Source organism: Mytilus edulis, chromosome 10 (genome assembly GCF_963676685.1).
Source record: "Mytilus edulis chromosome 10, xbMytEdul2.2, whole genome shotgun sequence".
NCBI classification, from domain to species: Eukaryota; Metazoa; Mollusca; class Bivalvia; order Mytilida; family Mytilidae; genus Mytilus; species Mytilus edulis.
The window spans coordinates 77,892,690-77,909,853 of NC_092353.1; the positions used below are offsets into that span (position 1 = coordinate 77,892,690).

The 17,164-nt window shown below is 32.4% G+C and overlaps 1 protein-coding gene across 1 annotated transcript in view; it reads right to left on the reverse strand.

Moving 5' to 3' along the window:
* LOC139491937 (uncharacterized) overlaps positions 1-17,164 on the reverse strand; it is a 219,071-nt gene that overhangs the window by 58,239 nt on the left and 143,668 nt on the right. The window lies entirely within an intron of this gene.

Below are 17,164 nucleotides of genomic sequence, written 5' to 3' on the forward strand. Positions count from 1 at the left end.
TTTCTCTTCACTATCCGTTGTCTATTCATTTTCCAAAAAAAACAGTGTTGTATTGTTTTATGCAAAATTGCACTTGTTCTTCACTATGATAATTATATAACCTTGTGGTCAAAGGAGTTGAATGATACCAAAGAGATAACAACACAAAGGCATACAAACAGAAAATGTCAAAAAGACAAATACCAGTACATAAAACAATGTCAAACATAACATAGATTATTAGATAGCTAAAGATTGAGCAACACCAACCCTATCAAAAACCAGAGGATTATTTAATTTGATTCAAAACGTTTTTGTCTACTCAACAACCTGATTACATGATAATGTATATGTGACATACAGGAGATGTGAACATAACACATTTGGTTGAGTTGACAAAGTATAATAAATTAAATTAAATGAATGGTAACATATAATCCTGATTGTTTTTCCTTCATTAATTCATTGTAATTCAGGGTCTCTGTTAATTTTTTTCACAAATCAGATCTCATGGGCTAAATTACAAACGTAATGTTATAGGCTGTATGACTACCTCTAGGTGTCTGTTCACTTATAGACTAATGCAAGTGTACACAAAGAATTCACAAGATATATTCACTAACCTGCTTTACATTTTCCACCAGTGGCATCAAAGTTATCATCATAGTAACCAGTATTACAGGTACACATTAGACTTGAGCCGACAGTTTTACAAACAGCATTAGGTACACATTCTGTTGCATCATTTACTCTGGTACATGTCACTCCTGACTCTAATTCTGTTATAGGTGAAGAGAAATAATTAATACGCTTTGTTCAATTTATTATTATATTGGTTCAGGCTTTTAAACGGTAATGTGAGCCTAAAAATCTTAACCAACACTTTATTCAGTTACAATTCAAATATCTTTTAGCTGCATATTCCAATAAAAATATAAAACAACACGTTGAATAATTTATTGCGTCCGACGCGCTTTTCTGGATTTACCTTCATCAGGAACGCTCAAAGCCAAACATTTGAAATCCGAAGATGTATAAGTACCGAAAATCGTTGAAGAGTTATATGTTAAAAATACCTAAAATAAATAGCCAAATTCATCTAAAGCCAACTTTGCCTGAGGGAGTTGAAACCTTAGTTTCATAATAATTTCAAAATTTATAAACGGACAATTTTAGTAAAGTTTGTTTAATCATGTCAGTACCGAAGCACTAATAAATTTGTAAGTGCTACACAAATGAACTTACAGTGACATACAATTGCTTAATTTTGCTTTGATTTAACACTGTTGGACAGTTTTCTCATTGACCATAACAAAACATATCCTTACTTTATATTGACAACTTATTTCAAAAACTGTGTAAAACGTATTGCCTTCAATTAGCATGAAAGAGGGACGAAAAATACCAGAGGTAAAGTCAAACTCATAGATTGAAAATAAACTGACAACGCTATGGAAAAAATAGAGACATACAGACAATGATAGTACAGAAGAAACAAAACTAAAGACTAAGCAACACAAACCCAAACAAAACCTGGAGGTGATATCAGGTGCTCCGGAAGGGTAAGTAGATCCTGCTCCACATGTGTCACTCGTAGCGTTGGTTTTGTTATTACACATTCGGTAAAAAGTCTTAATTCGGTAGGTCTCATTCGTGAAAAGGAAAGAGTATTGTAGTTATGACATAAGGAACATATCCGATATCATATGTGAAACGGTTATTCCATAACGGTCAACCACCTCGGGATGGCGTCCGTAAAATTTACGAAAGGGATGACTATAACTTCACCCTTTGGAACTCTTGGTTTAATAGCTTCCATGTGAGGAGCAATCCTCTATCAAGGAAATACAAGCCAGGGAATATCGTATCAATTTGTGGGAGATATATACTCCTCGCTGCTTAAATGTTGCTACATATAAATGGAAAGTTCACGATTGAGAAGCTGAAATCATCTCTTTTGTCGTAAAGTTTTGTTCAACCGACCCTCATTGTCAATTTCTAGATGTAAGTCAAGATATGAGACAGAATTAATTGTATATGTAGTATCCTTTATCTCTAGTTCGATGGAATAGATTCGTTCATGACATTCTCCCTGTACAATGTATGGTATGTAATGTGCTATTAAATAAAGACTCAGCTACTTATTTAATGATCCGTCTATAGATTTTATTGTCCGAAGATAAATATCAAGGGGTCCTTATAACTATACTTTTATATTGCACCATAGTAAATTTCACTTCTATTTTCCTTATAACTATACTTTTATATTGCACCATAGTAAATTTCACTTCTATTTTTACATATACTTGTACATAGAATAAAATTCACCAAACGTTTATAGCAAGTGATAGGGGTTGTAAATATGTAAACTTGCATCATTATTCTCCAATGACATCCTAGGTGGCACTTTAGAAAATAATGATATAGTTTATGTATCCACATTAATAAAGAACATACATATTCCACCAAAATGACCAGCAGAGAAAAACATAAAGGAATAAAGATACATACTGTTAGTACAAGTTCCCCCATTGTTGTAATATCCATTGTTACATGTACATTTGTTGGCACCTCCAGAAACCTGAATACATGTTGCCATGTCATCTCTACACTGATTTGATGGTCCTGTACTACTACATGTTGCATTAACATTTATCTCTGAAATTATATTACGAAGAAATATTATCTACTGCTGAATTATTTTGTTTTCATTCTCTTGAATATCTTACAATTATGTCAATATGTTTTGAAGTTATTTTTAGAAATTAACAGGGTTATTTGCATATTCTGTTCATGGGATTTATTTAAACTTTTATTTAAAAGTCCACTTTTAAGTAGCAGTCTGGCTAAGAATCATGCAAAATGATGAAATAGTGATACACACTGTATCACAGAAATCAACAAGACTTTTTGTGTTGATAGGTCTTGTGAAGTTAGTACTAAATTTAAAATATTAAACCATTAAACACAGTATATTTTTCTTGGTGCTTTATTAAATATTGGGAAAATATGAACTTTCCCCACTTATTCCAGTGTAAGAATTTCACTATTGCCTCCCAAGACCGGATGCCTCAAGGAAAATGGTCATATGCAAACTGAAGAAAATAATTTTCTTTAAAACATATCAAAACATGAAATATGTAGCCTAGTACTGATTTTGCGTAAATTTGATTTCTTTTTTATTTAAAATGGTCTAAGGGAGATAACTTTTTTTGAGAAAGATAACTTCCAACAGTTGCCATGTAACAGAAAAACATTCAATTCAATTGATTTAAGGCTATAAACATATTTTTGTACCATTTTCTGCCTTATTATATACATATTGAGTGGTTTATATTCAATGAAAATGTGTAAATAATAAAAAAGATTATATTTCCCACATTCACCCCTGAACTGTAATGTTTACATTGACTCACTTCCTGTTTGAAAGATTCTCGTCTGCTGGGTTTGTTGGATTTTACACAAGTTTCATACCATTTTAACTGTTATTTACTCTGTTTGATAAGACAATGAACACAATGTGAAGATATTTTAAATAGTTTTACACAAAGGCAGGTCCTTTCACAACTTTGGAAGTGAAATGTCCATTCGTTGTAGTTTTGCTATTTACAACTCTGAATTATGTGGAATTTATAATAGATTCCCACTTTAAAACCAACCAGTCAAACTAGTAGATTGCAATAGAGACATTTTTAACCTTTAAAGAACATTAAATTTGAGTGTGGATAGTACTGAAAGAGGATTTAAAGTTCATTATGACATTTTGTGTGAGGCAGACTTGTTGTGTCGTCGATCATGTTGGGCTTTTCAACACCAATTATTCTTTGTCTGTGTGCCCACTTCACCGTGCCAAACTTGGAATTGCATTCAAACAGACAAAAGTATGTACCCATCACATCACAATGGGAAAGGACGCACATTCAGAGGAGTTAACAGCCAGCAAAGTAGGACGATCCTAGAGGACCATGGAGTGTTGCTCCCTGTTGGCAGTGGTAATACTATATTTATTGTAAACTAATTAATTTTCTAGTCATAGATTCAAAAGATTTATACATATGAAAGTTCTGATGTTTGTTAAAGGACACACATGTGTACATCCTTGTCCAATTTAATTTTTAGTACATACATGTACATTATATCATTGATATCCCAAGTGAAACTGTATTAACATCAAAAGACAAAAACAACACTTACATAATTAGGTGTGACATAAGTGGAATAATGCGTTACTTGTGTAATAATTTTACATTACCACCCCTTATTTTAAAAGTTATTCTTGAAAAATAAATGGACTATTTACTTTTATAAATTGTGACTTGGATAGAGAGTTGTCTTATTGGCACTCATACCACATCTTCCTATATATAATATATACAATTTTCAAATGAAGTGCAGTACAGTTGATACTATGTGTATATGTGCATGATTAGGCTTTGTAACTTAAAAACAGATAAAGAAATATTTATTTTTATGAAAACACGCAATAAACATGATAAAAGATGCATGATGTACATGTTTTATGTATTCAACAAGATGTAATTAGACTGAACATGTACATTAGCATAGTCTGTCTAAGTACCTGTAGACTGTGGTGTACAAAATTGTCATATACATGTACATGCAACTGTCAAACCCTATTTCATCCCTAACCTTTATCTCAGACCTTAAAAATGTATGCATGTCATATTCATAATGCAAAAAACTTGAAATCCAACAACTTTTTCCATTATTTTGGTTTTGACTAAGCATGCAAATGTCTTAAAGGTCTAAACACAAAAGTTGAAAGCCTAGTAATGGGTTCACTATAATAAAATTTATATTGTACAGGCAAATTCCATCTCTAGAAAAAATTTCACTAAATTTAAAGAAATGGGCTAAAGGGTAGGATGATGTGTCATCACCAAATATGAAATGTTGAGCAGACACACACCAACAAGCAAGCTTTACTGTTACATATTTTTTTTCTTTTTTTAAGGTGTTTGTTACCAGTGTTACACAAAGATTACCAAGAACATAAGTACTGAACAAGGTAAAGTATATACATTGTAAATATAAATATTTTTTAAAATAGGCATAGGAAAATAGAAAAAAAACATAGTTTATGTATAAAGACTCCACAAACTTGCATTAAATGTACATGTACAGTAAGATCACTTGTCATGGAGTGTCCAATGGTAATATTGGAATATGTAGTACTGCTCTTCCATTATATATACACTATTTAATTATTTTTTTTGTGTCTTACACAAAGTTTATTACATGTATACATGTTTATCTTCTGTGAAATTATGGAATTTTTGCCTCCTTAGTCGTTATGTTTATGCATGAATAAATGAACAAAAATTGTGAATTCTAATGCAACAACGTTTGTAACGTTCATTTTGATTGGATAACGTCATTTTCTTACATGGCATCAATTGACAATTGATGCTATGGGACGTACGCGCAAGCGAAGACGGCATATGACAGATTTTAAATACATGTTTTAACGTATTTTTCTATCAGTTTCATAAGAATGGAGATAACAATATTGTATTCTAAGCTCCGACGGCATCAATTTGGGATTCGATGGTTGCAAATACCCGTTTACTGTCTCCGCTAACGCGTCGCCAGTAAACTCAATTTGCGACCATCAAATCCCCAATTGATGCCGTCGGAGCTTAATCATGTTAATATACAATACAGTTATCTCTTAATCTAAAAAGATTTTTTTGTAAATCAAATTTTATACACTTGATACTTTTACTATGGAAATAGTACAGTTGCAGTAAAAGTAAATGTTAAAAGCAAGTATATAGAAGTGAATAATGGCATGATGAAGTACCCAGCATTCAGTGGAAGATGTTTTGGTAAAAAAGTATGCTATTTATATTTTCAGACACCAGTTACTCTAATATTGAACCACCTGCTTCACTGAATGTACAGTTTGAGGTATATTATTATATAGATTAAAACAGAAAACAAGATGTTTACAATTATTTAATTGCCTGTGAAAAATATAACTTTTTTCTCTAACATGCACCACCTATAATTATCCTATTACAGTTTTCAAACTTTGGCAATGAGAGTTAATAGTAAATTGATATCAAACTAAATATGATTTTGTTTTAAATAAATTCCCATCTAGCTACAGCAGTCAGCTGTTTTATTCAAAGATCTAACTAATTTAACCCAGTCATATCCTTAAAAAAACACATTATTGATTGATTGTTGGTTGCTTTACGCCGCATTAGCACAAAAAGGCTATATCGCGGCGAGGGAAAAAAATAAATAAAAAAAATACACATATAGAGTTCAATTGACAAATAAAATAAAAACAAAAGTCTCCTGGTAAAACTTGTACCTTAACTTTATTTAATTCCAAAATATTGATAAAATACGCAATTTAATCTTCTGCAATTATTATTTTATCAGGTGTATAGCTTTCGAGAAAGAAAACCTAACAGTTCTATTTTTGAATCAGGATTAAATTTAGATTCAGTAAGTACAGATTTATTTAGTAAACATATTACATACATCATATCAGGTATAAAACCAAAAATGTAAGACAGTCCAGAAAAAAAGTAGTGCATGTACACATTTTAAACGAATTCTCATAGGTTTAGTTTGCTTCAGCCAAATTTTTTTAAACTTTTAAAAACACAGTACTTATTATCACTAAATACAGCCCATGTTTCCATTCGTTCTCTTACTTTAATTTATAGAAAAGAAGATGTGGTATGATTGCCAATGAGACAACTCTCCTCAAGAGATCAAATGACACATAAACTATATGTCACCTTATGACCTTTAACAATGAGCATAGCCCATACTGTATAGTCCGCTACAAAAGGCCCTTAAAAGACAAATGTAAAACAATTCAAACAAGAAAACTAATGGCCTTATTTATGTACCAAAAAAAGAGTGAAAAACAAATAAATGTAACAAATCAACAAAAGACAAATACTGGATTACAGGCTCATGACTTGGGACAGGCACATACATACAGAATATGGTGGGAACAGGGTTAAACATGTTAGCGGGATCACAACCCTCCCCCTAAACTTGGGACAGTGGCATAACAGTATGACATAAGAACTCGTCAGATAGATGCAAATAGAAATACATCTTTTAAAACACAGAGTGGACTTGGCCAGGTTCTTGTATTATACCAACAACAAAAAGACACCAAGTATATATTGATCTGAGAGTACTAGCAGTTACTGAAAGCTAGTACAAAGCCGTTAACAACAATGAACAAAGGATAAAAAATAATGCAACTCAGACTTAATTTAGTTTGCTTCAACAAAATGATATGAAAATATACCAAATGCTTATAACAACAAAACACATATCAATTTTGGGGGCTTCAATTTTACCATTCTATAGTTATGCTCCTTTAAAAATGGAAAACATTTTGATATTTTGGTTTCCTTTCAACAAATATTATGAGACTTATACTCAGTATTTATTCCCACAAAATAAATTTATACTTTTGTCAGAATATAACTTCATGACATGCAGCACAAAGTGCTAAATAGGCTTATGGAATTGTTATGTCTGTCACCCTATGAAAGTGAGTAAAAAATCCTTTTACAGTTTTGATTTTTTTTCAGCAATTGTCTGCATTTACCCAGAGTGGCAATTTAAGCCAGATATCAACATGGAGTGATGACATGGACACTTCCTTAGATGACATTAATAGCACAATACAGACATTATCAAAAGGTTCCATAAGCCCCATTGAAGTATCAACTAAGAACAGATTATGAACAACTAAAAGAGTCATCTAAGAGGGCTGTGAAGCGAAAAACACACACTGCTGTCCATGCTGTACTTAGCTGCATAGCTCCAGGTCAAGAGAGAAAGCTGCTTAAATTAATCCAGCCAGGTGAAAGTGATGATCAGGAAACCAGGTGTACTGATATGGTTCAGTTGAAAGTCCATCTTTTCCATGAATCATCAAATGGACACACAAAAAGACAACTCCTGTCAATGATTTGCCAGAAATACACCAAGAAAGAACTGCAGGACATGATTCCTGGATTAAGTACATACTGCATAGACCAGGCACGACTACATGCCTCAGAACATGGCAAAGGTAAATCAATGTGTTGATTTAAACACATATATATATATATATATATATATATATAAATCAGAGGTGGTAGAATTGCCAATGACACACAAATAAACCACTATACTTTGTGTAAATCACTGTACAGCCTTATACAATGAACCAATCCTATACAGCAGAGTAAACTGTAAAAGGATTAAAATGCTATATATATGTTAAACAATTCAAACAAGAAAACTAACTGCCTAATTTATGTACAAGATAATAAACAAAAAATAAATATGATACACAAAAACAAAAGAGAGATACGTGTATAGGTACAAAATTTGAAAAATCTAAGAAAATTTAAAAATAAATCTTTGGTTAACACAATACATTCACTACTGTTATAGCAATCATCAAACAGCAGGCCCATGGTTGGGAACAGGCACCTACAAAATTATTGTGTAGCTTATAATGACTTATCAATTTATTTTCAAGTATTATTATAATTGCAGGTGTACCTGTTCCAAAAAAAGGCGAGTTTTTCAAACAGAGACTTGACCAAGATAAACTTGCACATGCATTAGAGTTTTTTTTTAATCCTACATTTAATCAGGTAATTATTGAATTCTAGACTAAAAAAAAAAAGCAAAATATTTTCATTTGACATGTAGCCTTTTATTTCATAAGTAATTGCTTTTTTTTGTGATTAATTAAGTTTTAAAGGGAATTATGAATCTTTTTTTTCTTTGAGTTATGCGCCTTTGAACCTATTTGCTTCATTATACTACTGCAACGGTTTGTCATCGCAACTCCTCTGAAACCACACAACAGAATTTCATAAAACTTTGTAGATAATAAGGACATATAATGTAGATGTGCATATCGACAGGAAATTATGATTCAATGTTTTTTCTTAAACATTTTTTTTCTTACAGTTATTTAATTTCCAGTGACAATGTGGGGACCTTGGGTATGTAAGTGCGCTCAATAATGGTCTTTTATTTGAATTCATTTTATCTCACATGTATGTTATACATGTTAGTGCTTATGACCTCAATAAAAAATATAGTTCAGCAGAATGGTCCGTGTATATCTGCGTCCATTCGTTTTTCGTTTTGCAATATCAAAAACGAAAGTGTTTTCATTTTTCGTTTTTGATTTCATAAAAACAAAAATGAAAAACGAAAGTGTTTTTATTTTTCGTTTTTTATTTCTTAAGAAAACCAAACCGAAAAACGAATGTGTTTTCATTTTTCGTTTTTGATTTCTTAAAAATTTAAATGAAAAACAAAAGTGTTTTCGTTTTTCGTTTTTGATTTCACAAACGAAAAACAAAAGTATTTTCATTTTTCAATTTTGATTTCTCAAAAACTAAAATCGAAAAATGAAAGTGTTTTCATTTTTCATTTTTGATTTCACAAAAACAAAAAACGAAAAACGAAAGTGTATTTATGTTATCTTTTCAACACAGTTTAATTGTCATTCAAAAAATTACAATGTTGTCATTTGTCATTCATTTAAAGGTCGTTAAAGTATACATGCACAGCGGTTGTCAGATCAATACTACATTAATCGAATATAATGTCGACGGATGCAAAAGTCTTTAGCAATCGGAACAATATGGATGCGTGAACTTTATTACTTTTAAGTTTAGAAAGGTCGATCCAAGATTATTAGAATTGATGACCAAGATCCATCTGCCAGTGTTTTACGAACTACGAGGACGATAATGTATTTTGCTTGATTTAATTTTCAAAATTTACGCAATTTCACAATTCAAACTGGGATATTAAATTGGTTTGTCATTAGGACTATAAGGTATTAAATTTGCCTATTTGTGAAGACTATAAGGTGGCATTAACTAGAGGTCGTTGATGGGGGATTATGAAATTGGGAATAGTGGACAAAAAAGATAAATAATAGAGACAATGGACCAAGAAATAAATAAAATAGCTAGAATAATGGTGTTAAAATGTAATGATAAGAGAATAATTGTCAAAAAGTATAAAGAATAGAGAAATATGGCATAAAATATCACAGAATACAGAAATTAAGAACCCCGAATCCAGACCATCATACTAGTTGCCTTAATGAACGTTAGTTTGTCTCTGGGAGATTGCTATTGGTTATCATATGGTTTCTCTTTATTTCTATGTCTACTAATTCAGAAGCATGCTTTCATTATTTACCAACATTTTACATATCACATTATAAAAAAAGACTATTATTTTGCAAACTACCATAGATTTCCGGTAATTGTTCTGCATAGACCACACCACATTGGAGTCCCTGTAATTTTTTTTCAAGTGGACCGCAGTTACCCACCCTACCCCATCATTACATAAAAGTTAATAAACAAATGTCTACGGAAATTCTTCTGTCCGAACAATGTGTAAAGGGGAGCTTGGTAGCTGATGTCTGCTGGAGAAAAAAATCAAGGTTGCTGTTTAGCTTATATTTTTTTTCAAAGATAGGTCCAAAGTTGGGGTCGAACACCGAACCCCATCCTTACCAAAAATGTAATAAAAATTGTCCTCACTAGGTGCAAAGGGAAGCTGGGTAGCTGGGGTCTACAGTAGAAAAATCCAGGGTGTTGTTCTGCTTAGTTTTTTTCTAAAGTAGGTCTAAAGTTGAAGTCGTATACCTTACAAAAACCCTTACCAGACAGTTAATACAAAAATTCTGCGGCAATACTTTTATCTGCTCTAGGTGAGAACGTAAGCTAAAGATCTAGGGCCTACTTGATCAAAATTACAAGTTAGTTTATAGCACGGATCAATCTTTTTTAAGCTAATAAATAATTTACTTGCCCACCATACTTTGAATACAAAAAATAAACCTTTTGTCCAGTCATATTTAAGCGAAATCCACTAGTTCAGAGGTAGAATGTTTTGTAAAAACAGTTTTGTGTGGCAAAAAAAAGTTAAAGCACGAGTGCAACTTTCTTTTCTTTTAATGCAGAATTATTTTTACTTTTCATGAACTATTTGACAGGATGCCGATGATAAGGAAAGCTATTTCACCCAATAGTGCCATCATTAAAAAAATCATAATTATTTACGATTCTATAAACACTCCAAGTGTTGACTATTAAAAATGTAAAGCGGGCAGTATTGGCTAACTGCACATCTCATGTTACATTACACAACGAAAATCATTATTCATGATGACACGAGGTCCCACAATAAAGTGCAAAGGTGAATTTAATAAAAACTTGATAAAAATCGTGTTTTTATGATCCTAGCTAAAACATGTAATTATAAATATTGAATGCTTCTTTTTGTAACTTCATAGGGTTGTAAATAAAGGCAACAGTAGTATACCGCTGTTCAAAACTCATAAATCCATGGACAAAAAACAAAATCGGGATAACAAACTAAAACCGAGGGAAACGCATTAAATATAAGAGGAGAACAACGACATAACACTAAAATGTAACACATATAGACAAAATCCCACGAGAATAACAAATATAACATATATATATAACATCAAAACCAAATACATGAATTTGGGATAGACAAGTACCGTGACACGTCTTATCGCAATGTGAATATACACTCAAAAATAAGAGAAAACAAACGACACAACGTTATAATGTAATACACACAGAAACGAACTATAATATAACAATGACCATATTCCTGACTTGGTACAGGGCATTTTTAAAGGAAAAAATGGTGGGTTGAACCTGGTTTTGTGGCATGCCAAACCTCGCACTTTTATGGCCATGTGAAATATAACATCAAAATGACAACACAGGACTACAATATAAATAAATTGGAGAACACAATTGACAAAGAATCACACGAACAACAGCCAACAAAAGGCAACAAGTTCAAAATTTTAATACGCCAGAAGTGTATTTTGTCCACACAAGACCTATGTGTGACGCACAGATACAAAAGTTTGAAAGCCGAAACGAGTACAAAGTTGAACAGCATCGAGGACCAAAAGATCAAAAAGGTTGTGCCAAAAACGGCAAGGGTTTTCTGTTAAGTTACCAGAAAATCCCTATAATTTAGAGTAATTTATACTTTTGCAAACAGTAAATTTAATAAAATGAATATTCAAAAGATGTACATGATAAAGCTGAAGTATTAACTAATTACAGGAAACAACTGAAATACATTTACATAACCAGACATTTGAAACACAAAAGTAGACACATCCGAATACGTTTAAACCTCTACGCCAAGTGACGTCCTATTTGAAACTGAAAAATGACGAAAAAATGACGTCATTTGAATTAGTAAAACAGAGCATCAAAAAATGAAAAAGTGACGTCACATAAGAATTAATAAGATAGAATTAGGATTAATTTAAGATTATATATTTGAACTAAATACTGATATTGCATTTAATAACAAAGCACATTTTAATTCTTATTAATATAAAACTGAGGTAGCAATTAACTATATTATAAAACTATGTCAGGTTTGTTATGAATCTAACTTCAAACGTAAAATATCGTACTGATTACTTTGAACGAAATCAAATCTGATAAATGAAGGCGGTGATTAATTTTCTTTACCATAACACATAAATATAATAGAAAAGACGTCAACACATTTGACAAAATCCGATGAGAATTACAAATATAACATTAAACATTTAAACTAAATACATGAATTTGGGATGGATAAGTACCGTACCACGTCTTATAGTAATGCGAGTTCACACTCGGCAAAACAGTCACAATCGGGAATAAGTCACGTTTGGTAATTAAAAGATTAGACGACATTATGACAAAACACAATCTACCATGTGGTAAAAATGTCCTTAGCTAGTTTGGTCAACGAAACATCGTATGGATCCACCAAATCGTGATGGTGTCCATAAAATTTACGGAGTGTCAATTTTAATCTGTCCTCCTCATAACTTTGTTGGAGCAGTTTCTGCGTAAGGAGCACACTCCTGTATATGAAGTCCGTATAGTGTGAACAAGCACGTGAATAACGTATCAATTGTGATATGAAAACACCATACGAAGGGGCAGAGGGTATGTTACTGCTGAGAAATGGGAAATTGATAATTGGGAAGTTGAAATCGTCCCGTTTATCATAGATTTTCGTGTGAAGTCGTCCATCTACGTCAATATTGAGGAAAAGATCAAGGTATGAAGCAGTCCTTCTAGTATCAGTGGTATCCTTAATTTCAAGTTCACTTAGATATATTAGATGTAAGTATTGGCTGAAATATGGGTTATTCAATGATAGAACATCATCAATATATCGGAAAGTAAAATTAAAGAATTTCGCAAGGTGCTTTTTCTTTTTGTCTTTTAGAAGGTTCTGAATGAATTCTGCTTCATACGAGTACAAAAACAAATCAGCCAGCAGGGGTGCACAATTAGTACCCATTGGAATACCGACTGTCTGTTGAAATATAAATCCTCCAAACTCAACAAATATATTGTCGATCAAAAAGTCCAGCATTTTGATAATATCATCTTCTGTATATTTTCTGGGAGATTCAGTGTGATTTTTCACAAAATATGAATTATTGTAACCCAAAACAAGAAATTTGTATCTACGATTTCCATTTTTATAGAAAAAGCTCTGTTTTATGAGATGGTGTAGTCGATCTTTCAACTGAGCATGGGGAATAGTAGTATATAGCGTAGAAAAATCAAAAGTTTTTATGTTGCTGCAAAATTGCAAAGATTGTGATTGAAGGTTAAGCAGTAGATCTTTCGAATTTTTGAGAATCCACATCTGGTTAACACCACTGGTAGAATATATCTCCTCACAATATTTTTGAAGCCCATCTTTAACTGTCGAAAGAATAGTAGTCAGTACTTTAGAAAGATGTTTGGTTGAACATTTTGAAGACCCAGCTATGTATCGTTCTTTATATGGAGTTTTGTGTAATTTGGGTATCCAGTATAATGAAGGCAAGTTTTCTTCGTTTTCTTTGATGTTGATACCAAAAGAAAGAAGGACAGATTTATGATTTTGTAAAATTTCGTCCTTGGTAAATGATGTTAAAGAATATGTAGGATTACCAGTAGTTTTATCAATTCCAAGCTCTGTAGTGAGACATTGCAAATAATGTTTTTTACATATGAAGACAATATGATTGGAGGCTTTATCTGCTGGAACAACGACATATTTGTCATGCAAAGAGGATAAAGCATCCACAACCTCCGGATTCTTGAAAGGGTTAGAAACTTTAGTACTCATATTACATCGTAGTTTTTGTATGCGCCTCTGAATGCATGATCGAATAGCTTTGATCCATTCAGACAAAGTGTCCAGTTCTGGTTCGTCTGGTTCGCGCTTTACCCATTTTCTTGCATAGTCCTCAACTGCATCCATCAGTAACTTGAAATTCTTTTTCCAGTTGATGGGATGGGGGATTCTATATTTTGGTCCCTTGGCTAACAACTCTCTTAGTTGTTCATTGGTAACGATGCCAAGGTCTCCAGTAATAATATGACCAGCTGGACTGTAATTGTATTGTGACGATGCACATGAGCAATCCGGAGGCTTGGATTTTGTATCTTTGAGGTTAAAAGCCTCTAAAACTCTCTTGTGGTTGAAAATCTTGGAAAAGCGTTGACCGTGCGTACATTTTCAGAATGAAGCGCTTCCGCTTTTCATACAAAATGTATTTCGGTCATCGCTTTACACCTCAATGAAGTAACAAAAAAAAGCATTCAATTCTTAAATAAACCAGAAATGAAATTTTAAAATTCATTGAAAAGTGTCTTTGACTGCTTAATTATATTTTAAAAACTGATGATATAGTGGTTATATATTAATAAAAACATTTTAAGTACGTTTGAGTCTTATGCAATATTTGTTTTTATATATTTGAAAACTGACTGCTACCGACTGGTTGCTTGAGCCTGGTCTCACAAACTCCGCATTTTCATTACAGCCGATTACATTGAGTGTGTAGACAAAGGTTATATCTTTGGATCGCTTGTTTGTTAGCTGAACTATGAAGTAACTAGGTATAAGGTATACCACCCTCCTGTAGAAGGAGCCTAGTCCTACAGACAGATTGATTGGTTATTTGTCGAACTAGTCTACTCTTAAAGGAGGGTAGTTTACCTAACCTAATAATACAAGCAAGCTAACCAAGGATAGGCTACCTTTGCCTACACATTCAGTGCAATCGGCTGTAACTTTTTTACATTACAGGTTGCAACACCTTGCCAAATCATTAGGTTCCAATAAACGTTTGGAAAATTTAGTTAATATGCTTTCCCATAGGGTTTTATGCAGAACAATTACCGGAAATCTATTATGGAAACTTGCAAAAACAATATCAAAATCGAAATCTAAGTGAACAATGAAGTTACTCACATAAAAAAGGGTTGAGACATTGAAGGCCAAATATTTTTTTTTTATTCTTGCGTGTCTTATTATAATCAGACGGTAAATTTAGAGTTTACAAAGAAATTTAATATTAAGACAAACATTAATGTCGAGTTTCATTGGTGAAATTAACACTACAATACAAATAAAGGATTCTCAAATGATCATGACTTTTGCTTGTAGTAAAATGATCAATCAATCAATCAATCAATCAATCAATAAAATTGAGAATGGAAATAAAAAATGTGTCAAAGAAACAACAGTCAGCCTAACCAAAGAGCAATGAGTCTTCTACCCAACAAGAAAATCCGGGCTTCATCTGGTCTCTAAATAAAAATATATACTAGTAATGTGAAATTGGACGTCACACTTAACTAAAAAAAACATAAAAAAACTAACAAACATCAGAGTCTACTGTCTTGGGACAGGCGCAAAAATACGGCGGGGCTAAACATGCATTGTTAGACCTCAACCCTTCCGCTATACAAGTTTATCTAGATCATGTAAAATAAACAAACACACAACCATATGCACAGAGAAACTCAGTTTAAAAGAAATCCGAGTCCGATGACAAAATAGTAAACAAAAGAAACTACACAAAACGATTATGATTCATAAATTAACAAAGAACTACTAGCAGGAACTGACATGCCAGCTCCAGACCCCAATCAAAAATATCGAAAGAATATATAGATATAAGAAGATGTGCATGGTATGAGTGCCAATGAGACAACTCTCCATCCAAGTCACAGTGTGTAGAAGGAAACTATTATAGGTTAAAGTACCCTCTTCAAAACGAATCCTTGGCTCACACCGAATAGCAAGTTATACGGATCCTCCAAAATGACCAGTGTAAAACCATTCAAACGGGAAAACCAAAGGTCTAAACTCTATATATAACTAGAGGCTCTGAAGAGCCTGTGTCGCTCACCTTGGTCTATGTGTTTTTGGTGATGGTGATGTGTTCGTAGATCTTACTCTACAAAACATTATTGATGCTTACAATTATCTCTATCTATAATGAACTTAACCTAGTAGTTTCAGTGGAAAATATTTTGTAAAAATGTACAAAATTATGAAAATTGTTAAAAATTGACTATAAAGGGCAATTACTCCTTAAGGGGTCAATTGACAATTTTCGTCATGTTTGACTTATTTGTAGGTCTTAATTTGCTGTACATTATTGATGTTTACAGTTTATCTCTATCTATAATAATATTCAAGAAAATAACCAAAAGCTGCAAAATTTTCTTAAAATTACCAATTCAGGGGCAGCAACATAACAACAGGTTGTCTGATGTATCTGCAAATTTCAGGGCAGATAGATAATGACCTAATAAACAATTTTACACCTGTCAGATTTGCTCTTAATGCTTTGATTTCTGAGATATAAGCCAAAATCTTTATTTTACTCCTATGTTCTATTTTTATCCATGGCGACCATCTTGGTTAGTTGGCAAGGTCACCGGACACATTTATTATACTAGATATCCCAATGATGATGATGACTAAGTTTGGTTGAATTTGGCTCAGTAGTTTCAGAGGAGAAGATTTTTGTAAAAGTTACGACGACGGACGCCAAGATATAAGAAAAGCTCACTTGACACTTTGGGCCAGGTGAGCTAAAAAAAAACAGAAGCGGGAACGACAACTACTGTTTTTTGTGTGATTTTTTTATTACTAGACCAAATGTTTCCGTGTGTGTTAGTTACATTGTAGTGTTGTGTCGTTGTTCTCCTCTTATATTTATGCGTTTCCGTCAGTTTTAGTTTGTTACCCCGATTTTGTTTTTTTTGTCCATGGATTTATGAGTTTG